The sequence below is a fragment of the Bombina bombina genome, chromosome 3 (genome assembly GCF_027579735.1).
Source record: "Bombina bombina isolate aBomBom1 chromosome 3, aBomBom1.pri, whole genome shotgun sequence".
Classification (NCBI taxonomy): Eukaryota; Metazoa; Chordata; class Amphibia; order Anura; family Bombinatoridae; genus Bombina; species Bombina bombina.
In genome coordinates, this window is record NC_069501.1 from 872,964,044 (window position 1) to 872,991,952 (window position 27,909).

Below are 27,909 nucleotides of genomic sequence, written 5' to 3' on the forward strand. Positions count from 1 at the left end.
TCCCTTCTCTTCTAAATTCACACATCATCTTTAGGTTCCTTAATAAAGTCCCATGGGTTTCAATACCATTTGTATGCCGATTACACCCAAATATACCTCTCTGCACCAGAACTATCTTCTTCCTTGCAAACCATTGTCACTAACTGTCTTTCTCATATCTCATCTTGGATGTCCTCTCACTAATTTAAGCTAATTTGCTCCAAAACTGAGCTCCATATTTCCACCCCGTCTTCAAAAATTACCACCCCCCACTACTTTATAACTGTTGATAACTCTATCATTACCCCTACCCCACATGCTCGATGTCTTGGAGTAACACTTAACTCAGATCTTTCTTTCACTCCTCACATTCAGTCATTGGCTAAAGCCTGCCGCTTAAACCTTAAAAACATCTCTAAAATTAGACATTTCATTTCATAAGTCACAACTAAGATTCTAATCCACTCTCTCATCCTTCCCCGCCTCGATTTCTGCAACTCCATCCTCTGTGGTCTCCCTAGCTGCCGCCTAACTCCTTTACAATCCATAATGAATGCCTATGCCAGGCTCATCTTTCTTACATGTCACTCTTCAGCTGGTGCACCTCTCTGCCAATCCACAAAATTCTCACTTTTACATACAAAGCCCTCAACTGCACTGCTCCTCCCTACATCTTAGAACTTGTCTCCAGATACTCTCCCTCCCGACCCCTTCACTCTGCCCATGATCTCCTTTTCTCCTCTTCTTTTGTTACCTCCTCACATTCCTGTTTACAAGACTTCTCCAGACTGGCTCCCATCTTGTGGAACTCTCTGCCTCACTCCACAAGACTCTCCCCTAGTTTTGAAAGCTTCAAGTGCTCCCTAAAGACTGTACTATTCAGTTTTGCATACAACCTACACTAACCTTTCCTAACTCCACTGCTATCCCCTTGAACCCCTTAGCATGTAAGCCTATGAGCCCAGCTGTTTATAGATCACCCGCATAAGAGCCAATTACAGTGCAACTCTCGGCAGGGACCTCTACCCATTTGACCCCTTATAAATGTTACCTTGTATACCGCCTACATTTATAGCGTTGCAGAATCTGTTGGCGCTCTACAAATACCTGATAATAATAGTAATAATAATAATTTTTCCCACATGAACTAGCAGTCTCCTGTTATGAAAAGCAAATAAAAAAGCATGTGATAAGATTCTGTCTGTAGTGGCTTAGAAACAAGCAGACATTTATAGGTTTAAATGTTATAAAGTATATTAATATAACAATGTTGGTTGTGCAAAGCTGGGGAATGGGTAGTAAAGGCATTATCTATATTTGTAAAGAATAACAATTTTAGTGTTGACTTTAAGCAGCTAAAATGATGTCTCGCAACATGGTAGAAAGATTTCTGTGTTGCACCATGGGAATAGAAATGAATGTAAAATAGATTTTCATAAAAATTGCTATGGCTCAGTTAAGGTTGTGATTTTGAATGATGTGTAGATTGACCTGCATTAAACCTAGTCCACAATTCCAATCAGTTAGAATTATAATGAAAGCATATCGCATAACAGCATTGGTCATTTTTTGTTAAATGTCCAAATCCATAATAGAATAGCAAATGGCTCAGTCTATCTGCTGCTTTCATATAACATTGAACAAGTATGTGTAGCGAGAGAGGGGGAGAGACAGAGCAATGAAGGAACAGGAGTGAAAATGAAAGTTAGTGAGAGGTAAGGTATAGAGAAAGTGAGATGGAAAACAAAAGTGCTCGAGACAGTGAGAGCAAAGCAAATGGGGTAATAAGAGTAGGAGAGAAAGTGTCCAGGAGACAGACAAGAGGAGTTATTGGGAGATTAATATAACAAATGACATGGAGAGTGAGATGTGAAAGGATGATTGATTCATGTCAAAGGCAGGATGATGAGAGAAATATGTGTGAAAAACACAATGAGGAGACAGACAGAAGACACATAGACAAGACAAAATTAAAGAAATAGCTTTAAAACAATCAGACATAGTACTGGAGTTATTAAAACTGCATATTAAGAGGGGATAGCTTAATTGTGACTTTCATAGGAACTTTTTGTAATCTGTTTCTATCCGCACCACTGCTAAACCATCTTTTAGGTTGTCAGGATGGACAAACTGGGCACTATTTTTCCATCACTATATGGATGCTTTTAAGCTTCGACATGTATTTTTTTAACAATATTTACAACTATTGTTTATTAAACACTGTTTCCATTTTTGCTTGAACTAAAAACAAAATGGTGACTATGAGTTTCTCTGCAAAGGACTTATAATCTCTTTTATTTTAACATTCATAAAACTGTAAATTGTGAACACTTTGCCTTGCTTCCTTGTGTCTGCCTAGGAGATTGTTGAATCTGGTCTTTATGACCAGGTTTTTATAGGGGATATGCCTCCCTGCACACTAAGTCCAAAGCATTTCAAAGTGCTGAGAAGTGGATCCAAATTGTTAACTTGGATTTTCAGCCTTCAGTGCTCTTTAATCTTTGTAGTATGCAGATAATTCTGGTGGGTCCTGGCATTTTCACCATCTGGGTGCTGGAGAATTACTTAATTACAACAGTCACCTATTTTTATTATTGCCTCTTCTTCACAATTATACCAGGATCACTGAAATAGACTGCAGTTCTGATGTAGAATAAGTGCTCACGCTCCATTTATCATGCTGAGATTGCAGCTATCTCAGCGAGTCTGCAATGCTAATTAAGAAGCAGTAGTCTTAAGAGTTAAATCAGCCCAATCAGATCCCAGCTGGAATGATTTAAAAGTCTTGCTTACAAGCAATTGATTACACAAAAGCAGAGGGTTGGCTGAATGAGCATTTGCTTGTGCAATGCTAAGCAGACAGGTTACCATGAGCAAATCTAGTTTACTTGGCATTCAATAAATTTTGGCTATTAACTGCTGCTGACAGAAAAGGGCCAGATTACGAGTGGAGCACTATATAGCGCTTTTGCTCATGCATTAACTGCAATAGAAGCAAACTTTTTGCGCATGTCGGGTTGAGATTATTTTACAAGATGAATGTAAAAAGTTCATTAACCCGATGCATGCAAAAAGCTGAATATTGCGCACGTAATAACCTATTCTGCCATAGAAGTCAATGAAGAAGAAAAAAGTGGGAAAAACCTAAGCCCCCACTTGTAAGCTAACCCGAACATATATTCTCAAGTGCGCCGAGATGAAAATATAAATACTTCACATTCAAATGTTCTTCATAAATACACATTTCTACATATATCTGATGTTAATTTGGTACAATACATATTGGTACCTATATATATATATATATATATATATATATATATATATATATATATATATATATATATATATATATATACATGATAACCAGAGTTCTGCAGTCACATTAACCCAAATCACGTTAAATTAAATTTTGCTTAAGCGATCGCATTTACTTTCAACTTGTAATACGAGTGCAATTTAACTTGCACGCAAACAGAAGCAAAAACACAATATTGCTTGTGCGCAAACAATATCGCTCCACTCGTAATCTGGCCCTAGGTGTGATGATTCATAGGGCTCAATAAATTACTGGACAGGGCTGATTGATTATTGTGCATTTCCTGTCTTCTGATATGTATTATATACACGTGGCATTTTAATTTAGAAACGACTACCTAAGTGTAATGATTTCAGCATCTTATTTTAAAGGCAGTAATAGTGTTGATTCCCAAAATGTGACTGCACTAGCATTTTATTGTTGAAAGAACAGTCGGTTAATTTACTTATAAGTATAGTAGTCTGAGTTTCATTTCCATGTACATTTCTATGCAATATTTTTTCAATGCCCATATTCTTTTCCATAACTATTTACTTTTCAGAGTCCTGTGTTTTCCCCACTCTATTTTTTTTCCCAGACTATAGCCTAAATTAAATTTCTATTGTAAAATGTGTAAAATAGATGATAACAACACTCATCTCCATTAAAGTCTATGGGGATTTTCAATGTTACCACCAGTTCATACATTTTACAGAAGCAACAGAAACTAGGCCTATGGTAGTCCTCTAAATTAGTACTATGACGTTTAAGCAAGTAGCTCATTATTAAGACCACCTGTCTTTACACTTCAAGTAAACTAAAAGTACTAAATTGCTTGAAGATTTGTAAATGGGGTGATTCTAACTTTTATAAAATGTTCTGTGTGTAATTCTGTGTATTAGTGCTCTATTTATTAACTGTTGCAATAGAATATCTGTTCCATTCTTAGGAGACATATTAAAGCCATATCTCCAATTCCTTATTCAGGAGATTTGAAATTTTAGTATAAAAGTATTCATTTACCCAGCAAAGTAAAACTATATTAAGATATAAATGATTTCCAGTATTCTGAATTATGATAATCTATGTTGATACATATATAGCTACCTATTGGTTCACTAATATTGTAAATAAGGCCTTATGTTATATATGTCAGGACAATTGTCTGGTAAAATTCAACATTTTGATATTGCAGATTAATATGTCTGTGCTATATAATATAGGGGTACTATTGATCATGTGTATTTACTTATATATTCAGGTACACATACACATATATATATATTATTTTTCAGTATTAATATGGAGCTATTAGCTAGTGCTGCTTGTCAGTATATAATTGCTTACTGTGAAGTTTTTGTACTTTATCAAAATAATCCATGTTTTGTTACTATGATATTCAAGGTCTCCAACATAGCTGCATGATTCCTATAATTATATTACTGGTATAAATATTCACAAATATCCCCATGTTTGTCATACATGGTTCCAGTAAATCTCTTCTCCTATAAACATTAGTGGGGTTCAACCTTGGTTAATGGTCAAATAGAGATACTGACTTGTTTTTCTGAATATATTTACAAAATACATATTTGTCTGTTATAGCTTAATGACGAGTGCCATCTTCCGAGGGAAAAATATTCTAACTGATAAATCTTAGCTTATTAACAAAAATGTTAATTAATCTGTAATTAGTGTTAGCCAATCAATTATGTGAACCTAACCTTATCAGTTGGGGTGGAGTTAAGCACTTTCCATAAAATACACACTCACCCACAAAAGGGAGAGAGGGGGGCACAAGCAGACGGCACAAGGGGCCACACTGAGCATGCATGATGACCACACCCTATCCAGAGGCGATGGGAGGCTAAGCTGACCAGATAGACAAGTCAGGATAATGGCGAGAGAGGGTCCAGGGGTAACCTAAGAGGGTCTTTTTACACTGAACCCCAGTGAAGGATCCCACAATGTTGATAAGTATGAAACAAACCTATATGAAAAAGTTTTGTTGATATGATTTATGCTCTTTACATTTATATTCAAAGTTTTATTATTGAATCAGGTGAGTTAATCAATTCTGGTTTGCCCTTTATAGTCACAAATAGTTTTTTAGGTAATTCCTGTTAACCTGGTCTTATCTGTCGACAATAACACTGGGTCAATCAGGAATCTGGTAATAATATCATTTTCTTATGGTTTGCCAGTATTATTAGTTTACCTGATTCTTGCCAGCTATGCTGAGAATTTATATAACAAAAGTTTCTGTTTCTCTATTATACACGCAAGTTACTGCAAATAAAATAATTTAGTGATTGTTTTCATTAGTTTTAACCTGATAATCATTAAATCATTATAATGATGTTTGCTTATTGATTTGCTTTATTCAAATATTGCTTATTATTTCTAATAATTCTTTTAATAAACTTAGGCCTAGATTTAGAGTTGGGCGGTAGCCGTCAAAACCAGCGTTAGAGGCTCCTAACGCTGGTTTTTACCGCCCTCTGGTATTTGGAGTCAGTCAGGAAAGGGTCTAACACTCACTTTTCAGCCGCGACTTTTCCATACCGCAGATCCCCTTACGTCAATTGTGTATCCTATCTTTTCAATGGGATCTTTCTAACTCCGGTATTTAGAGTCGTGGCTGAAGTGAGCGTTAGAAATCTAATGACAAAACTCCAGCCGCAGAAAAAAGTCAGTAGTTAAGAGCTTTCTGGGCTAACGCCGGTTTATAAAGCTCCTAACTACTGTACTCTAAAGTACACTAACACCCATAAACTACCTATGTACCCCTAAACCGAGGTCCCCCCACATCGCCGCCACTCGATTACATTTTGTAACCCCTAATCTGCCGACCGCCACCTACGTTATACTTATGTACCCCTAATCTGCTGCCCCTAACACCGCTGACCCCTATATTATATTTATTAACCCCTAACCTGCCCCCCACAACGTCACCGCCAGCTACCTACAATAATTAGCCCCTAATCTGCCGACCGCAAAGCGCCGCTACTTACGCTATCCTTATGTACCCCTAATCTGCTGCCCCTAACATTGCCGACCCCTATATTATATTTATTAACCCCTAACCTGCCCCCCTCAACGTCGCCTCCACCTGCCTACACTTATTAACCCCTAATCTGCCGAGCGGATCTCACCGCTATTATAATAAAGTTATTAACCCCTAATCCTCCTCACTCCCGCCTCAATAACCCTATAATAAATAGTATTAACTCCTAATCTGCCCTCCCTAACATTGCCGACACCTAACTTCAAGTATTAACCCCTAATCTGCCGATCGGAGCTCACCGCTACTCTAATAAATTTTTTAACCCCTAAAGCTAATTTTAACCCTAACCCTAACACCCCCCTAAATTAAATATAATTGTATTCTAACGAAATAAATTAACTCTTATTAAATAAATTATTCCTATTTAAAGCTAAATACTTACCTGTAAAATAAACCCTAATATAGCTACAACATAAATTATAATTATATTATAGCTATTTTAGGATTAATATTTATTTTACAGGCAACTTTGTATTTATTTTAACCAGGTACAATAGCTATTAAATAGTTAAGAACTATTTAATAGCTAAAATAGTTAAAATAATTACAAAATTACCTGTAAAATAAATCCTAACCTAAGTTACAATTAAACCTAACACTACACTATCAATAAATTAATTAAATACAATACCTACAATTATCTACAATTAAACCTAACACTACACTATCAATAAATTATTTAAATAAAATATCTACAAATAACTACAATGAAATAAACTAACTAAAGTACAAAAAATAAAAAAGAACTAAGTTACAAAAAATAAAAAAATATTTACAAACATTAGAAAAATATTACAACAATTTTAAACTAATTACACCTACTCTAAGCCCCCTAATAAAATAACAAAGCCCCCCAAAATAAAAAATGCCCTACCCTATTCTAAATTAAAAAAGTTCAAAGCTCTTTTACCTTACCAACCCTGAACAGGGCCCTTTGCGGGGCATACCCCAAGAAATTCAGCTCTTTTGCCTGTAAAAAAAAACACATACAATACCCCCCCCCCAACATTACAACCCACCACCCACATACCCCTAATCTAACCCAAACCCGCCTTAAATAAACCTAACACTAAGCCCCTGAAGATCTTCCTACCTTATCTTCACCATACCAGGTTCACCGATTGGTCCTCGGAAGTGTTGATCCAAGCCCAAGCGGGGGGCTGAAGAGTGACGTCCATCCTCGGGCTGAAGTCTGGATCCAAGCGGTGGCTGAAGAAATCTATCATCGGGCTGAAGTCGGAAGTCCATCTTCGGGATGAAGTCTTCTATCAAGCCGCATCTTCAATCTTCTTTCTTCTGGAGCGGAGTGGAGCCATCTTCTTTCCAACCGACGCGGAACATCCTCTTCAACCGACGCCTACTCGCTGAACGACGGTTCCTTTAAATGACGTCATCCAAGATGGCGTCGCTCGAATTCCGATTGGCTGATAGGATTCTATCAGCCAATCGGAATTAAGGTAGGAATATTCTGATTGGCTGATGGAATCAGCCAATCAGAATCAAGTTCAATCCGATTGGCTAATCCAATCAGCCAATCAGATTGAGCTTGCATTCTATTGGCTGTTCGGATTGAACTTGATTCTGATTGGCTAATTCCATCAGCCAATTAGAATATTCCTACCTTAATTCCGATTGGCTGATAGAATCCTATCAGCCAATCGGAATTCGAGGGATGCCATCTTGGATGACGTCATTTAAAGGAACCGTCATTCAGCGAGTTGGCATTGGTTGAAGAGGATGTTCCGCGTCGGTTGGAAAGAAGATGGCTCCGCTCCGCTCCAGAAGAAAGAAGATTGAAGATGCGGCTTGATAGAAGACTTCATCCTGATGATGGACTTCCGACTTCAGCCCGATGATGGATTTCTTCAGCCGCCACTTGGATCCAGACTTCAGCCCAAGGATGGACGTCACTCTTCAGCCCCCCACTTGGGCTTGGATCAACACTTCCGAGGACCGATCGGTGAACCTGGTATGGTGAAGATAAGGTAGGAAGATCTTTAGAGGCTTAGTGTTAGGTTTATTTAAGGGGGGTTTGGGTTAGATTAGGGGTATGTGGGTGGTGGGTTGTAATGTTGGGGGGGGTATTGTATGTGTTTTTTTTACAGGCAAAAGAGCTGAATTTCTTGGGGCATGCCCCGCAAATGGCCCTGTTCAGGGCTGGTAAGGTAAAAGAGCTTTGAACTTTTTTAATTTAGGGTAGGGCATTTTTTTATTTTGGGGGGCTTTGTTATTTTAATAGGGGGTTTAGAGTAGGTGTAATTAGTTTAAAATTGTTGTAATATTTTTCTAATGTTTGTAAATATTTTTTTATTTTTTGTAACTTAGTTATTTTTTATTTTTTGTACTTTAGTTAGTTTATTTCATTGTAGTTATTTGTAGATATTTTATTTAAATAATTTATTGATAGTGTAGTGTTAGGTTTAATTGTAGATAATTGTAGGTATTGTATTTAATTAATTTATTGATAGTGTAGTGTTAGGTTTAATTGTAGATAATTGTAGGTAGTTTAATTAATTTATTGATAGTGTAGTGTTAGGTTTAATTGTAACTTAGGTTAGGATTTATTTTACAGGTAATTTTGTAATTATTTTAACTATTTTAGCTATTAAATAGTTCTTAACTATTTAATAGCTATTGTACCTGGTTAAAATAAATACAAAGTTACCTGTAAAATAAATATAAATCCTAAAATAGCTATAATATAATTATCATTTATATTGTAGCTATATTAGGATTTATTTTACAGGTAAATATTTAGCTTTAAATAGGAATAAGTTATTTAATAAGAGTTCATTTATTTCGTTAGATAAAAATTATATTTAACTTAGGGGGGTGTTAGTGTTAGGGTTAGACTTAGCTTTAGGGGTTAATTCATTTATATAGCGGTGAGCTCCAGTCGGCAGATTAGGGGTTAATGTTTGAAGTTAGGTGTCAGCGATGTTAGGGAGGGCAGATTAGGGGTTAATACTATTTATTATAGGATTAGTGAGGCGGATTAGGGGTTAATAACTTTATTATAATAGCGGTGCGGTCCGCTCGGCAGATTAGGGGTTAATAAGTGTAGGCAGGTGGAGGCCACGTTGTGGGGGGCAGATTAGGGGTTAATAAATATAATATAGTGGTCGGCGGTGTTAGGGGCAGCAGATTAGGGGTACATAGGGATAATGTAAGTAGCGGCGGTTTACGGAGCGGCAGATTAGGGGTTAAACAAAATATGCAGGGGTCAGCGATAGCGGGGGCGGCAGAATAGGGGTTAATAAGTGTAAGGTTAGGGGTGTTTAGACTCGGGGTACATGTTAGAGTGTTAGGTGCAGACGTAGGAAGTGTTTCCCCATAGACAACAATGGGGCTGCGTTAGGAGCTGAACGCGGCTTTTTTGCAGGTGTTAGTTTTTTTTCCGCTCAAACAGCCCCATTGTTTTCTATGGGGGAATCGTGCACGAGCACGTTTTTGAAGCTGGCCGCGTACGTAAGCACCGCTGGTATCAAGAGTTGAAGTTGCGTTAAATATGCTCTACACTTTTTTTGAGCCTAACGCAGCCATTCTGTGAACTCTCAATACCAGCAGTATTTAAAAGGTGCGGCCAGAAAAAAAGCCAGCGTTAGCTACGCACCCCTTTGGCCGCAGAACTCTAAATCTAGGTGTAAGTTTGTTTATTGATCTGGTCTCAGTTTAATAAATAGACAAATCAGAACTAAAAGGATTCCGGTTTTATATATATATTATCCTTTGCAAATGATATAATTCAGAATGTTATTAAATTGCACACATTGCCCCTGCAAAGTTGGTAACCGCTATTATATAAATATTGAGTTACATTATCAGAATGATATAGAGGTTCCATAATATTTATTGTGTCTAAACACATAATACACTTTGCGGGTACAATACTGAAATAATAATAAAAATAATAATAATAATAATAATAAGGATAATATTCATAACATATATATATATATATATATATATATATATATATATATATATATATATATATATATATATATATATATATATATATATATATATATAGTATATGCAAGTTACTAGACTGCAGGTCCATGAGTGGCAACTTAAATAGTTTTATTTAACTTTTATAATTTTTATTAAACCCAGAAGCAACATTTTTATTTTTATTTCCTTTCTATTAGTTTGTTATTTTTGTTGTGAGGTCAGAGAGGGGAATGTGAGCTCTGAGAGGGACCTTATTGTGATTAAATAATGCATGGTGTACAATATTATTTTGTGTTGTTTTGAATTTTGTGAAATGTACCTCAAGCCTTCTTTTGTTTGAACTCTTTGTATTGTAAAATTAATTAAAAAAAAAAACACATTTTATTGAGTGGGAAGAAATGCTCAGGAATTTTGTAATGAAATAAAGTTTTTTGTTGTCCCAGGGAGGTGCATAGTATGAGAAAGGGGGTGGGATAAGCGCTCTAAAAGGGGAGCTCACCAGATAAAAATGTATGATATAATATATTCTATTAGTTCAAAGAGAAAGAAGCCAAGTGATATATATATAAAAGGTTTTAATGAAAAATGTATATTATTCATATGTGAATATCGTAGTAATGAATACCGTAATATACACTATACACAAATAGTTAAAAATACATATGTGATGCCGGCATCGACTGAGTTAAAATATAGCTAAGAATTAGGCCATAACATGTAAATGTTAAATGTGAATATTTAAAAAACAATTAGTACTGTAATTTTGCATATATATCTAAAACATAAGTACAACCTTGATTAGGCAGAGATATATATATAATAGCAGTATATCGATTAACAGAAAACAATATGGCTGCAGAGAGCTAATAATTTCAAACCGCTCTTATGTCTGGAGCAAATATCGAGTGAGAAAACAAGCCATGAGCTGTGTGCGTCACGTCACCTGACTAATCAGAGTCCTCCAATCCTGTGAGCCAAAAGTGGATACAAATTTGAAACAAGAGGCTCACAGGATTGGAGGACTCTGATTAGTCAGGTGACGTGACGCACACAGCTCACGGCTTGTTTTCTCATAGATGCTTCTAACGGCTAACAGATTGGACTCACTCGATATTTGCTCCAGACATAAGAGCGGTTTGAAATTATTAGCTCTCTGCAGCCATATTGTTTTCTATTGATCAATATACTGCTATTATATATATATATATATATATATATATATATATATATATATATGCCTAATTAAGGTTGTACTTATGTTTTAGATATCTATGCAACATTACAGTACTAATTGTTTTTTAAATATTCACATTTAACATTTACATCTACAGGGAGTGCGGAATTATTAGGCAAATGAGTATTTTGACCACATCATCCTCTTTATGCATGTTGTCTTACTCCAAGCTGTATAGGCTCGAAAGCCTACTACCAATTAAGCATATTAAGTGATGTGCATCTCTGTAATGAGAAGGGGTGTGGTCTAATGATATCAACACCCTTTATCAGGTGTGCATAATTATTAGGCAACTTCCTTTCCTTTGGCAAAATGGGTCAAAAGAAGGACTTGACAGACTCAGAAAAGTAAAAAATAGTGAGATATCTTGCAGAGGGATGCAGCACTCTTAAAATTGCAAAGCTTCTGAAGCGTGATCATCGAACAATCAAGCGTTTCATTCAAAATAGTCAACAGGGTCGCAAGAAGCGTGTGGAAAAACCAAGGCGCAAAATAACTGCCCATGAACTGAGAAAAGTCAAGCGTGCAGCTGCCAAGATGCCACTTGCCACCAGTTTGGCCATATTTCAGAGCTGCAACATCACTGGAGTGCCCAAAAGCACAAGGTGTGCAATACTCAGAGACATGGCCAAGGTAAGAAAGGCTGAAAGACGACCACCACTGAACAAGACACACAAGCTGAAACGTCAAGACTGGGCCAAGAAATATCTCAAGACTGATTTTTCTAAGGTTTTATGGACTGATGAAATGAGAGTGAGTCTTGATGGGCCAGATGGATGGGCCTGTGGCTGGATTGGTAAAGGGCAGAGAGCTCCAGTCCGACTCAGATGCCAGCAAGGTGGAGGTGGAGTACTGGTTTGGGCTGGTATCATCAAAGATGAGCTTGTGGGGCCTTTTCGGGTTGAGGATGGAGTCAAGCTCAACTCCCAGTCCTACTGCCAGTTTCTGGAAGACACCTTCTTCAAGCAGTGGTACAGGAAGAAGGCTGCATCCTTCAAGAAAAACATGATTTTCATGCAGGACAATGCTCCATCACACGCGTCTAAGTACTCCACAGCGTGGCTGGCAAGAAAGGATATAAAAGAAGAAAATCTAATGACATGGCCTCCTTGTTCACCTGATCTGAACCCCTATGAGAACCTGTGGTCCATCATCAAATGTGAGATTTACAAGGAGGGAAAACAGTACACCTCTCTGAACAGTGTCTGGGAGGCTGTGGTTGCTGCTGCACGCAATGTTGATGGTGAACAGATCAAAACACTGACAGAATCCATGGATGGCAGGCTTTCGAGTGTCCTTGCAAAGAAAGGTGGCTATATTGGTCACTGATTTGTTTTTGTTTTGTTTTTGAATGTCAGAAATGTATATTTGTGTCAAGATTATGTCAAGATATGTGAGGAAGTATGTCAGGATGTGAAACACTGCAATGATATAAACTTTGAATGGCTGCACTAGTATCCTTATTCTAGTAGGACCACTCAGCCTCACACCATACCTCGAATTCTGTAAGACTTAACTTATTAGAATTCTGTTATGCTCATCGTACTGAGGGTCTCTTCTGTAGGGATACAGAGAGATACAGAACCTTCACGCAACTTAGAAGTTATGTAAGCAGTGTACACAGAATAGGCAAAGGTAGTTTGCAGTTGAAGTGTATTAAATCCTTTGGCTTAAGGAATTACATACACACATCTCATACAGAATAAAATATATACAATATACATACACACCCGCAATCACCCATGATATAGATATATATGTTGCAGGATGAATGTCACAATGCTCTGTTTTGTGATATATATGAATACTAGGTAAACTTAGGTAGCGTATGAATATAGTGCTTAATATGATACAGATCAACCAATGAGGAGAGGTTTATATCTCAATTAGGTGATATACAACTAAACAGTTTGGCAGTAGATGAATTGAGCTGGAGAGTGACACAGAAATCAATACTGAGAATATTTGCCTTAAGCGCTATAAGCATGTCTCTTGGGAGGAAGTCTGAATATCACCTGTAGGTAGTATTTAGTATGTGTATATGGCAGTCCGTAGTACAAGTACACAGGCAAGTATAATACTGATAGTAAATAAGTAACAGATACAGACCAGGATCCGGAGAAATACCAGGTAAGTTTAGCAGAGTTAGTTATGGTGCTGCGACAGAGAAACACAGCTTGCGATGAGAGAGGAGCACACGCTGAATCTGCAGGGCCGGATGCCGGGTCTGACGTCACACGCTGAACGGATCAGCAGAGGAACCGGCAAAACAAACAGCTTCAATCTTTCAAGGAGGGTAGAGAAGGTATTTCCCCAAATACGTAGATGAACGAACAGGGTCTTTTGACAGGAGAACTCACAACCTAGTGAGTAAGGGAAACAAGGATCCGAGCAGAGCAGCAGGGATAGGCTAGGTATCTTCACAGGCTCTTGAGGTGAACAAGCGCAACAAATTACCAAGCATAGATTAGAGTGAGGAGGAGCCTTAAATAGGGGTAGAGTAATCAAGACTTAAAGGAACAGTACTAAGTCCTAACAAAACCCTGACAGGACACCCCCCTCAAGGAGCCGCTCAGAGGATCAAGGACCAGGACGGTCGGGGTTCCTTCGGTGAAACAAGGACAGAAGACGTGGAGCAGACACATTGGCACAAGGCTCCCAGGAGTCCTCTTCAGGACCAAACCCCTTCCAACTAACCAGGTACTGAAGTTGGTTGCGAAGGATTCGAGAGTCCAGGATGGATTCAATTTCATACTCCATATCATCCCCCCCCTGCGGAGGTGGCGATGAAAACTGCTGTTCACCCCTGACCATGCCATAGGGTTTCAAAAGGGAGACATGGAACATTGGGTGGACCCTTAAAGAAGTGGGCAAGAGTAAAGTCACTGCATTAGCATTGATTACTTTTGTAATTCAATAGGGCCCCAAATAAAGTGCAGCCAATTTCTTGGTTGGAATTCGTAACCTGAGGTTCTTTGTGCTTAACCAAACCTTATCACCAACTTTGTAGTCAGGGGGTCTTGAACGACGTAGATCGTAATGGTATTTCTGCGAAGCTTGAGCCTCCTGTAAAACCAATTTCAAAGAGGCAAATCCTTTAGCAATGGTATTCACGAAATCAGTGACAACAGGCATAGGGGAGTCACTCAAGGAAACAGGGTTATATGTTGGATGGAAACCATAATTCACAAAGAATGGTGTTGTTTTGGTAGACGAATTAAGTGAATTATTATGGGCGAACTCGGCTGTTGCCAACAAAGCATGCCAATTGTCCTGTTCTAATGTGCAGTAACAGCGGAGATATTGTTCTAATGATTGATTAGTCCTCTCTGTCTGCCCATTTGTCTGTGGATGGTATGCAGTGCTTAGTCTTTTAGTGATGTTAAGAGAACGACATAGCTGATTCCAGAATCTAGAGGTAAACTGTGTACCTCTATCCGTGGTGATTGTATCAGGTAGACCATGTAGTTTTACTATATTGTTTAGGAATAATGTTAAAGTTTCTGAAGCTGTTGGAAGACCTCTATGAGGTAGAAAGTGAGCCATTTTAGAGAATAGATCTACCACCACTAAAATGGTATTGTAATTTTGGGATGGTGGTAGATCAACAATAAAATCCATTGCAATGTCGACCCATGGTCTCTCAGGTATAGGTAAAGATAGAAGGTATCCATACGGACGGATATGGTGATGTTTTCTAGTAGTACAGACTAGGCAGGTTTGAACAAACTGAGTAACAGTGTCAGTCATCTTAGGCCACCAATAAGTCCTCATAAGCAGATGCACAGTTCTGTGGACTCCAGGATGACATGCCAGGGGTGTCGTGAGCAGTGGCAATCACTTCATCCCTGAGAGCTGGTGGAATATATAATCGGTTGCCATGATAAAACAGATCATCAGAATGTTTACTTACATCAAGTTGATTTAGAGTAGGATCCAGACTTTGTTGTTCTTTTAAAGTAGATTTGAAATTCTTTGTTAGACATATGAATCTGTCTTGAGGTATAATAGACTGTGGAACTTCCAAGTTAGGTGGTCTTGGGTCTTTTCTAGATAAGGAATCGGCCTTAAGATTTTTTGACCCTGGTCGGTAGGTAATCACGTAATCAAAACGCGAAAGAAACAGACTCCATCGTACCTGTCGTGAAGTCAGAGTTTTATTGGACTTCAGATACTCTAAGTTACGATGGTCTGTAAATATGGTGATGGGATGGGTTGTACCTTCGAGAAGGTGCCTCCAGAATTCCAGAGCTGATTTAATGGCAAGAAGCTCTTTATCTCCGATGCCATAATTGATTTCAGCGGAACTCATGACTCGGGAGTAGTATGACACCGGATGCATGGGTTCGCTTTGAGAGGGTCTTTGAGAGAGAACAGCCCCTATAGCATACTCAGAAGCGTCAACCTCAAGCGTGTAATGACATCTGGGGTCTGGGAATTGTAGAATAGGGGCTGAAATGAACTTGCTTTTGAGAGTGGTAAAGGTATCCTCAGCTTTCTGATTCCATAGAAATTTAACATCTTTCCGTGTTAAAATAGTTAAAGGTTTGACAATATGGGAGAAGTTCTTAATAAATCTCCTATAGAAATTCGCAAACCCAAGGAATCTTTGGATCTCCTTCTTACTAGTTGGAGTAGGCCAGTTGGTGATGGCTTCAACTTTACTAGACTCCATAGAGATGCCATTAGGGGAAATGCAATAACCCAAGAAGGAAATAGTGTTAGTGTTGAAAATACATTTTTCTAACTTTGCATATAAACGATGAGCCCTTAAACGATCTAAAACTTGTTTTACATGTGACAAATGGTTCTCAAAAGTGTCAGAATAAACAAGAATGTCATCCAAATATATGACAATGCAAACATCTAATAGGTCGTGAAAAACATTGTTTATAAAACACTGAAATGTCGCTGGGGCATTGCATAACCCAAACGGCATAACCGTGTATTCGTAAAGTCCGTACCGTGTACGGAAAGCTGTTAACCATTCATCCCCTGCCCTCATCCTGATCAAATTGTAAGCACCTCTGAGATCAAGTTTGGTATAGATGGTGGCACCCTGTAAACGTTCAATTAGTTCAGGAATGAGAGGCAGGGGGTATCTATTCTTCTTTGTACATTTATTTAACTGTCTATAGTCAATAATGGGGCGAAGACTACCATCTTTGTTTTTTACAAAAAACATGGCTGCCCCTGCTGAAGAAGTAGAGGGCCTAATAAACCCTTTTTTCAGGTTCTCATCCAAATACTCTTTTAAATGAGCCAACTCAGGTTGTGACAAAGGGTATATGTGCCCAAATGGAATGGTACTACCAGGTATAAGATCTATAGGGCAGTCATAAGGTCTATGGGGCGGCAATGACTGTGCCTCAACCTTGTCAAATACATCCGCATACTCATCATAACATTTAGGTAGAGTCTGTTCAGTTATGTGACAGAGGGTATGTGAAGCAAAACAAAACTGCTTGCAAAACTGTGATGTAAAGGTAACAGAAGCATCCTTCCAAGATATAGAAGGGTTATGTTTAATTAACCATTTGAAACCAAGTATCATGGGGTATACAGAAGTGGGGAGCACATCAAAAGAAATCAACTCTGTATGACCTGAACCTGATATAACAGTAATAGGGATAGTGTGGTGTGTAATAGGACCGGAACTAAAGAAAGAGCCATCAACCAAACGGATAGCCAGTGCAACACTCTTTTTTTATTAGTGGGATATTATTATTTATGACAAAAGCAGTATCCACGAAATTCCCAGAAGCTCCAGAGTCAACTACGGCCTGAACGTTTATCTTCAAGTGATGCCACTGTAAGGAGAGAGGCAGTGATAAGTGTGATGTTACTTTATTAACCATATTGAGAGCATGTTCACTCAGTGGTGTCTTACCCTTTTTCTGTCGAAGGAGTGCAGGACAGTCCCTGACAGTGTGGTCTTTTTCTGTGCAGTAGAGACATAAATTGAGTAATTTACGTCTGGCTTTCTCTTCTGGTTTTAATGGACCTCGAATAACAGCTACATCCATGGGTTCATCTGTGGACCTAGATGGCAAAGTGGAAGGGTAGAAATGGTATGTAGAATGCTTCTTAGTACTAGAGTCGACAGTAGATTTTTCAGACTTTCTTTCTCTAAGTCTTCTATCAATTCCTATGCAGAGAGTCATTAGGGTTTCCAAATCATCAGGAATGATACCTCTTGCTAACTCATCTTTTAATGCATCACAGAGGCCATGACGGAACTGGTTCCTCAGTGCTGGATTATTCCACAAGGTATCGGGTGCCCATCTTTTAAAATCTGTTATATATTCTTCAACAATTCTTTTCCCTTGGCGTAGGGATCTTAACTTTGTTTCTGCTGTACTCTGTTTATTGTGGTCTTCATACAGAAGGGACATAGCACTAAAGAAAGTATCCAGAGAATTTAAGATAGGATCATCATTCTCATAAAAGGCATTAGCCCAAGATCTAGCCTCACCTCTCAAAAAAGAGATGACAGTTAGGACTCTAATTCTGTCTGTGTGGTAGGATTTAGGCCTTAAAGTAAACAATAAAGTGCATGAATTTCTGAAGTCTCTGTACATAGACCTATCCCCATAGAATTTGTCAGGTGGGTTGACCACAGGCTCTGATGTACTTTCAGCAACAGGTGGTTTGCTAGCAAGATGTTCATTTATAAACTTTCTGATATTTTGATTCTCCAGTTGTATCTCTCTCAACCCCTGGATCATGTTATCCATGCTCTGGGCTAGGGATCCAACCCTGTTTGCTAACACACTTATATCCATATTGCTGAATACCAGTACACTATCTTTTATGGCTTGGTAATATGTCAAGATTATGTCAAGATATGTGAGGAAGTATGTCAGGATGTGAAACACTGCAATGATATAAACTTTGAATGGGTGAACTAGTATCCTTATTCTAGTAGGACCACTCAGCCTCACACCATACCTCGAATTCTGTAAGACTTAACTTATTAGAATTCTGTTATGCTCATCGTACTGAGGGTCTCTTCTGTAGGGATACAGAGAGATACGGAACCTTAACGCAACTTAGAAGTTATGTAAGCAGTGTACACAGAATAGGCAAAGGTAGTTTGCAGTTGAAGTGTATTAAATCCTTTGGCTTAAGGAATTACATACACACATCTCATACAGAATAAAATATATACAATATACATACACACCCGCAATCACCCATGATATAGATATATATGTTGCAGGATGAATGTCACAATGCTCTGGTTTGTGATATATATGAATACTAGGTAAACTTAGGTAGCATATGAATATAGTGCTTAATATGATACAGATCAACCAATGAGGAGAGGTTTATATCTCAATTAGGTGATATACAACTAAACAGTTTGGCAGTAGATGAATTGAGCTGGAGAGTGACACAGAAATCAATACTGAGAATATTTGCCTTAAGCGCTATAAGCATGTCTCTTGGGAGGAAGTCTGAATATCACCTGTAGGTAGTATTTAGTATGTGTATATGGCAGTCCGTAGTACAAGTACACAGGCAAGTATAATACTGATAGTAAATAAGTAACAGATACAGACCAGGATCCGGAGAAATACCAGGTAAGTTTAGCAGAGTTAGTTATGGTGCTGCGACAGAGAAACACAGCTTGCGATGAGAGAGGAGCACACGCTGAATCTGCAGGGCCGGATGCCGGGTCTGACGTCACACGCTGAACGGATCAGCAGAGGAACCGGCAAAACAAACAGCTTCAATCTTTCAAGGAGGGTAGAGAAGGTATTTCCCCAAATACGTAGATGAACGAACAGGGTCTTTTGACAGGAGAACTCACAACCTAGTGAGTAAGGGAAACAAGGATCCGAGCAGAGCAGCAGGGATAGGCTAGGTGTCTTCACAGGCTCTTGAGGTGAACAAGCGCAACAAATTACCAAGCATAGATTAGAGTGAGGAGGAGCCTTAAATAGGGGTAGAGTAATCAAGACTTAAAGGAACAGTACTAAGTCCTAACAAAACCCTGACAATTTGTGAATGTTGAGATGTTATATTGGTTTCACTGTTAAAAATAAATAATTGAAATGGGTATATATTTGTTTTTTGTTAAGTTGCCTAATAATTATGCACAATAATAGTCACCTGCACACACAGATATCCCCCTAAAATAGCTATAACTAAAAACAAACTAAAAACTACTTCCAAAAGTATTCAGCTTTGATATTAATGAGTTTTTTGGGTTCATTGAGAACATGGTTGTTGTTCAATAATAAAATTAATCCTCAAAAATACAACTTGCCTAATAATTCTGCACTCCCTGTAATGTATATGGCCTAATTCTTAGCTATATTTTAACTCAGTCGATGCCGGCATCATGTATGTATTTTTAACTATTTGTGTATAGTGTATATTACGGTATTCATTACTACAATATTCACATATGATTAATATACATTTTTCATTGAAACCTTTTATATATCACTTGGCTTCTTTCTCTTTGAACTAATAGAATATATTATATCATACATTTTTATCTGGTGAGCTCCCATATAGAGCGCTTATCCCACCCCCTTTCTCATACTATGCACCAATAGTCAGTATATGGAGATTTACTAGACTGCCAAGGGATTTAAGCTTACACCGTTTTTATAGCACTCATACCACATTTTTTACTGTCCCAGGGAGGTGTCTAATGAAGATCAATCAAAAAGCCTGGTATGTAAAAACAAAGTAAGGCATCAATTACAATCTATTAGCAATTAGCTCCTGAATTGGAAGCTGAGTTTCTTAAGTGAACTCAATGCTTTATCATTTTGTTTGTTAAAAACCCACTGCCACAAATGCAAGGATATTTTGCGTGTAAAGTACCTCTTTTCAAAACTGATATATATATAATAGCCCATTCCCACCCTTTAAGGTTATATGAATGCTTTATTCATGTAACCCCTTTGTTCACGCTGAAAGGTAAATACTCATTTGCATGTGACCTATTTTCATTAATCAAACAAAAAGTAGCTAGGGAGCGCTGAAAAGTAGCTAAAGTGTATCAAAACTAGGGATCAGTAATGTATATATTGTATATAAAAGTTCATACAAAGAGATAGAATATATATAGTCACTGCTAGACCAAACTAATGCAGAAGATTAACAGCAGGCGTTTACTCTAAAGTGAATAAATAAATATATATACCTAAATAAATAAAATAATCAGTTTGGATCAATCAATACTAAAATCTCAAACAAAACTGCAGATAAAAAGAAAGTGCCAGTTACAAATATAACAATATTTAATTAATAAAACAATTTTAATTTAATACAATAATTCATATATAACATCCTGATAGGTCGACCTAATAAATAATGACAAAACACAAAGAGCGATATTAAATAAATACAATATAGGTTAAAAAAACAATAAATAAATGATCTATGCGGGGGACAGCTAGAAAAGTCTGTAACTTTTAGTTCTAACAAGATGTGTGTAGGTAAAGTTCAAAAACCAATCCTAATGGGAGCCCAGAGAGTAGCTGAAAAGCTGTCCTTTAACCGTGTTTCTCACAGAGTGAGATCCCGACAGCGTAGTGATCCTCCTAACAAAAAGGGGATTTTCCTTTTAGTGTAATATCAGGCACCGTGAAAAAAAAATGATCTCAATACTCACATTTCAGATAGTAATTTCCGGCACCAAACACACGGTCATCCAATCCCGCGACTAGATCAGAGTTCCCAACTGAGCTATATATTCTACAGGCTTAATATCGGGCAGGATCCTCTCCTTTTCTGTGTGTCAGATTTTTGATGAATGGGTAGAAATACCTCTACGGAAAGTCAAAACTCAGTGGATATAAGTACTCAATCTCAAGGGTCAGATCGTACACAACAAATCTGAACCTCCACAGATTCGCCTATAGCAATAGTAACAATCCACTATGAAGAATTTAAATGCCCAACTCCGATCACAGAAGTAACAATGTGCCTCACTACGGAAGCAGAGAGCAGAGCAACACGTTTCAAAACACGTTCTTTTTCAAGCTCATCAAAAACCTATTTTCATTACAATACATTCTCAACACTGCTTCACTGCAAGTCTCACTTGCACTATCTTGATTGTCACTAACAGTACTGGCATTATGAACAATCATACAAACAATAATTACTTAATCAAATCAGATAAAATAAACATTGTACCTGTCTTATTCTAATGTAACATAAAAACATAAATGTGTGATAGTATAAAAGAGTTTCCCTAAATTGCCTTAATCTTTCACACAATACTACGATATACCTGTATAGATACCTATAACTAGAAAAGGAGGAATTTAATAACGCTATTTATTTACTCTTATTCACTACATGTATCTTATAGAAATTTAACAGGCATTATTGTTACCTAAATCAATATAAATATGATATTTTGACAGTCAAAAAGAAATTATAATAAGAAAAAAAAATAATAACAAAAAAAGTTAAAAGTTTTTTTTTGTTTTGTTTTTTTAAATAATTTTTAATAAGAAAAAAGAAAAATAAGTCCACATACATAATGATCATATACATGCCAGAAAGAATACAAATCTCGCTAGAATGCTTAAACCAGATATGTACTGAACAAAAGAATTGGTAAACAGAGTATTCCAGTATAATGGAAAGATGTTAAAACCCAATATACATCATAAATGGTAAACAACAAAGGGAGACAACAAAGAAAAAAAGAAAAAGAGAAAAGACAATGAAACTGTGATTTCTGGCTTCTAGATATAAACTGAGTAGAAATGTCCCAATTCAACTTAAAGTTTCTCATTTTCAATTTTAAACCATGAGGTACAATAGCTCTTGTATAATTATAAGGCAAGGAGGGGTGGGGGAATAGTGGGGGGGGGGGGGGAGAGGAAGGGTATTGGCAGTAATTATCTAATAGGCTTAGCAGGGGAATTTCTCTAACCAGGGTATCCAAATCTCATAGTAGGCGTCCATTTTATCTAAAACCGAATAGGAGTATGACTCCATTCGTAGAAGGAAATTTACCGTGGCGATAATTTGTGAAATAGAGGGGGGCGAAGTTTGCTTCCAGGCCTTTGCAATTTCAATTTTAATGGACATAAGTAGGTAAATAATTAAAGATTTTTGGGTGAGAGGTAATGTCGGAAAATCTAGGTGAAGTAGACAAGTTTGTAGGCTAAGCGGAGGGGTGATATTCAGGGATTTGATAATATCAAAGAGCTGCGTCCAAACGGGTTCAATCTTTGGGCAGGATCGCCAAATGTGAGTCTGAGTACCTAATTGTCCACAGTCTCTCCAACATGTGGGTGGATGATTACTGTAAATTTTGTGTAAGGCTGTGGGGACCAAGTGCCATCGAACAGTGAGCTTATAGTGGAGCTCCCATAGTGTTGCGCAGTGCAACAATTTTTTGGTAAATAAAAGTTCTTTATACCATGAGTCAGCATCAGCAGTAAAATTTAGTTCCCTCTCTCATGCCAGGTATTAAGACATTTTATGGTGAGAGGAGGGTTCAATCAAGATGTCATAGTGGAATGAGAGTGTTCCCTTGATCTTGTGAATTTGTGACCATCTCTGCTCCCAACTTGTAGTAGCTCTAAGGCCTGTCTTTGGGAATTGTGAATCCCCACGGTCAGACCATAGAACAGAGGCGGAAGGTTTCAAATCTTAATGGAATTGGGATATGTAATTTGCTGAGAATTTTAGAGTAAGATAAGGTATTTGTATGGTCATATAAATCATGAATGCAGGTGACCTCAAACTTCTGCCAACTGGAGATATGAGAGTCTGGGAGACAGAAGAGTGAGCTGGCAATCGTTTGTTTTGGAGATGGGTGAGGAGCAATGGTAGGTAGGTGTCTGATTTGTTCCCAGTATTGTAGGGTGTCTAGAATCACAGGAGAGATTGTTCAACTTCCCTCCAAGAGGAAAGATTGGCTGTATTGCCCCAACACATCAAATGAGTCAGCCTGGGGGCCTGATGGTAGAGAATGATGTTTGGTAGGCTAAGTCCCCCTGTGGCCAATGTTCTCTGTAGGGTTTGTCTGGATGTTCTGGGCCTTTTGTCTTTCCAGATGTATTTAGTGATAAGGCTCTGTAACTTATTAAGAATGGGCCTAGGGACATTGATCGGAAGGAACCAAAATAGATAAGTTATTTTGGGTATGAATGACATTTTAATAGCCGCGATCCTACCTGTCCAGGAGATCTCATGGTATTCCCATGAGTCTAGAAGTCTCCACCGTTCGGGAAGTCTGTCTGAAAAATTTCTAGAGATAACTGTTTATGGAAGGGCTGAGATAAATTCCTAGGAGCTTAATGGCGGCTGATGACCACTGAAACTGGTATTTTCTCTGTAAGGATTCTAGTTCATGAGGTGGTATGTTAGTATGTAGGGCTTCCGTCTTAGTAATGTTCAGTTTATAATGACTCAGCGTGCTGAAGTGGGCAAGTAGCTTGAATACAGCCAGAAGAGACCTGGATGGGTTAGTAAGGAGGAGGGTAATATCATTGGCATACAAGGTGATTTTATGTTGGGACTCTCTTATAGTGAAGCCTGTAATACCTGGATCTAGCCTAATGGCCTGTCCAATAGGTTCTATGACAAGAGCGAACAATAGCGGTGAGAGAGGGCAACCTTGTCTAGTTCCATTAGAGATTTCAAAATAGTGAGACTGAAAGCCCACTCTTCTGACCTTGGCAAATGGGGCGGAGTATAGTGCCTGGATGGAGATTATAAGTTCGCTTGGTAGTTTAAAGGCTCGTAGGGTTTCCCAAAGGAATTCCCATCTCACCCTGTCAAAGGCTTTTTCAGCATCAAGTGACAGGGTGAGCATGGGCACCTCCCTCTCGGTAGCTTCGACCAAGATATCAAGTACTCTTCTCATAGCATCTGGACCCTCTCTTTGGGTGATAAACTCCACTTGGTCCGGGTGTACTAGGGTGGATATGATTTTGGAGAGGTGATTAGCAATATTTTTTGCATATAATTTAGTGTCTAAATTGAGTAAGGAGATAAGACGGTAGCTACCACAATCAAGAGGGTCTTTACTAGGTTTGAGGATGGTTGTGAGCGTGGCTTCTAGGTATTCTTTCCAAAAAGATCCCTTATAATTAACTTCATTGAAAGTTCTGCATAGGATGGGAGAGATCAAAGGGTCATAAGTTTTGTATAATCGTCCAGTAAAGCCATCTGGGCCCGGGGATTTAGAGACCTTAAGTTCCTTAATACTTAGGGGAACCTCTTCGAGTGAGATCGGAGGGATAAGATCGGGGACATTCTCCTGGTCGAGCTTGGGTAAGTTGAGAGAGTTTAGAAAAAGAGCGAATGTCATCCGCAGAGAGCAGCTGGGTAGGGTCAGAAGACTCTAAATTGCATAGCTTAGAGTAAAAGTCTCTAAAGGTGTCTCCAATTGCTCCCGGGGAGGACATTACACTATTACCTGAACGGAGACAGGTTATTTTGGTTTGTGCAGGCGGATTCCTTAACTTTATTGCTAAAAGTGAGGATTTTGGGTTTTGTTGAACTCCAAAATTCTTATCTGTGTAGAGATGTCAGTGAGACATGTTTTTACACAACATGTTTTTACAGGGATATTATAGGAAGTGGAGATCTGATTTTTTAAAGATCTAAGTTGACAGGTTAAGGACTCTAATAAGATGCCCTGGGCTCTTCTGATTTGTGAGGCTTTCGTAATGTAGTGTCCTCTAATATAATTTATTGTTAGAAAGTCAGAAATGATATCTTGTGTTTCTATTTTGAGGGTAGGGTGAGTAACCAAAAAATCTTTAAGGTGCCACGATGAGGGGAGGGCATGTGATGGTAAGGAGCCTAGAATTATGAGGCGGGAGTCATGATCAGACCACGTTATCGGCGAGACCGTGGCGTGAGTGGCAAGTTATAAGGTGCGAACGCTCAGGAAAAGAAAATCAATTCTTTTATAGGATTTATACGGGGCAGAGTAAAAGGTGAATTCTTTGTCCCCAGGGTGGAGTGCTCTACAAGCATCGTATACGTCATATTGTTTAAATAAATTCTGGAATGCAACCGAGAGAGGGTGTATCGATCTTTCGGCTTGAGAGACCTTGGGGCCTATTCTATCCAGAGAGGGGTCCCAAATCAAATTAAAATCCCCACCCAAGATGAGCTCTCCTTGTTTCCCTGCTGACACTGAACATAGTAGTTGTCTAAAGAATTTAATCTGCCTCGAGTTGGGCACGTAAGTTTTCTCTAGGGTGAACAGTTTTTCATTTAATTTGCATATTAAACCAATAAATAAGGCCTGTGGGTCCCGTTCAATATATATGGGTTCATATGTGACATGGGTGTTAATAAAGATCGCAACCCCTCTTGACTTAGACACATAGGAGGCTGTTATCACAATAGGGTATTTTTTATAGGAGTGTACAGAGTCAGAGTTAAGAAGCCAATGAGTTTCCTGAATAAAGGCCATGTCAATTCTAGAGTGATGTAGCATATTAATTAAGAGGCTGCGTTTTGCAGGTGAATTGAGGCCTTGTGTATTTAGAGTCAAGATGCATAATTGTGCCATTATGATAAGGTAAGGGGGGGTTAAGGGGGTTTCGAAAGGAATCTGGGTTATACGATAGGGAGAAGCTCTGGTCTACGAGAGGTTAAGGTTTTAGCGTACATTTTAAATAAGTTATGTATGAGGTTAGCTGAAGTGGGGGAAGCAGTGGGCAAGAGCCGCTCATATAATGTAGGAAAGGGGGTTGGGGGGGAAGGGAGTTGCAAATATAAAATGTATGTAAAGTTTGGGGTGGTCGCTGCGTAGTATATGTATGTGGCAGACCAAGTGCTATGGGGTCTGTAGTAGAATAAAGGGGAGGATCTATAGGGGAAGGGCCAATCGCCCTAAAGCGGGCGTTCAGAACTAAAGATGTATCGAAATAAAGGAGGTAAAGGAAAAGATAGGAGAGTGCCAGAGAGGAAATCCCCACTCTGGGCTGGACTTGTGTCAACTCAATTAGAAGATGGTAATAGGCAATGAACAATAAACATTACATTTCACAATAAAAAAACTAGATAACCATAATAACCTTAGTCAAATGTTTGTAAATGCTGGATGTTTTCTCAGAGTTACATATTATACAGGTGATTAGAAGCATAACCATCGTGAAGAAATATAGTACATTTGTAATAAAAATTGATTGTTGTGAAGGTTATGTCTGTGGAGTAGCCTAGGGTGGAAGTGGCGTCAAACTAAGCTTTGAAAATATACATTTGAGGTGCTGAAATAAGGAGTGCATCGAAGTCATCAGAGAAGTGACATATGTATATCATATGAAGACTATGATTTTGGGAAGTCCTACAGAAAGATGTATTGTTATAGTATTGTAGAAGCGTCGGTCTTTGAATAATCTCCTCAGGGACCACTACTTACTATGTGAAAGGGGGGTGGGAGGTGAAGAGTCCCGTATATACAATAGGTTCTGTCACCTGTCGTAAATAGTTGTATGATAAAGAATTTTTCTTTAGTTGAGAGGTGGACACTGTCAAGAAATATTTCTGCAGTTGACTGACGTATGTGTGAAGAAGCTAGGCTACCTCGCATAGAGTATGTGCAATGAGAGAATCATTTTTATTTTTTTTTAAAATCATAAACAAGCAATATGAACAAGAGTATAACTTTTCTTGAAGGAAATGTGAAAGAAACAAAAACATAAAAACATAAGAGAACAGGGAACAATGATATATAGGTAACATAGTAATAATACTAGTGACACTTTAAGCTAGTATCTAGATTCAGTAGTATACGTTACCCAACATCTGAAGGCCGATCAACAGCTTCTTCATGCCAGGAGTTAGCTAGAACTTCCATTGAAACAGATATAGTGGAAGGAGTAGGGGGCATGAAAAGGGGGAGAGACAATAAGGCGAAACAAAGTGATTACTAATAATTTTTGTTAGGGAAATGATCTGAGAGAGTCCATTTTGGAGGATCGCTATACTTCGGCTTCTTTTTTTGCGAGTGAGCCATGGTTTATATGATAGATGGTAGATGATATACTCCAACCGTAATTCTTTATAACTAGGTGGGTTGTACTTCTATAATAGTTAAAATTGGCTGATCGGAACAGCCAATAGAATGCGAGCTCAATCTGATTGGCTGATTGGATCAGCCAATCGGATTGAACTTGATTCTGATTGGCTGATTCCATCAGCCAATCAGAATTTTCCTACTTTAATTCCGATTGGCTGATAGAATCCTATCAGCCAATCGGAATTCGAGGGACGCCATCTTGGATGACGTCCCTTAAAGGAACCGTCATTCGTCGGGAAGTCGTCGGTGAAGATGGATGTTCCGCGTCGGCGGGATGAACATGGATCCGGAAGAAAGAAGATTGAAGATGCCGCTTGATAGAAGACTTCAGCCGGATCATG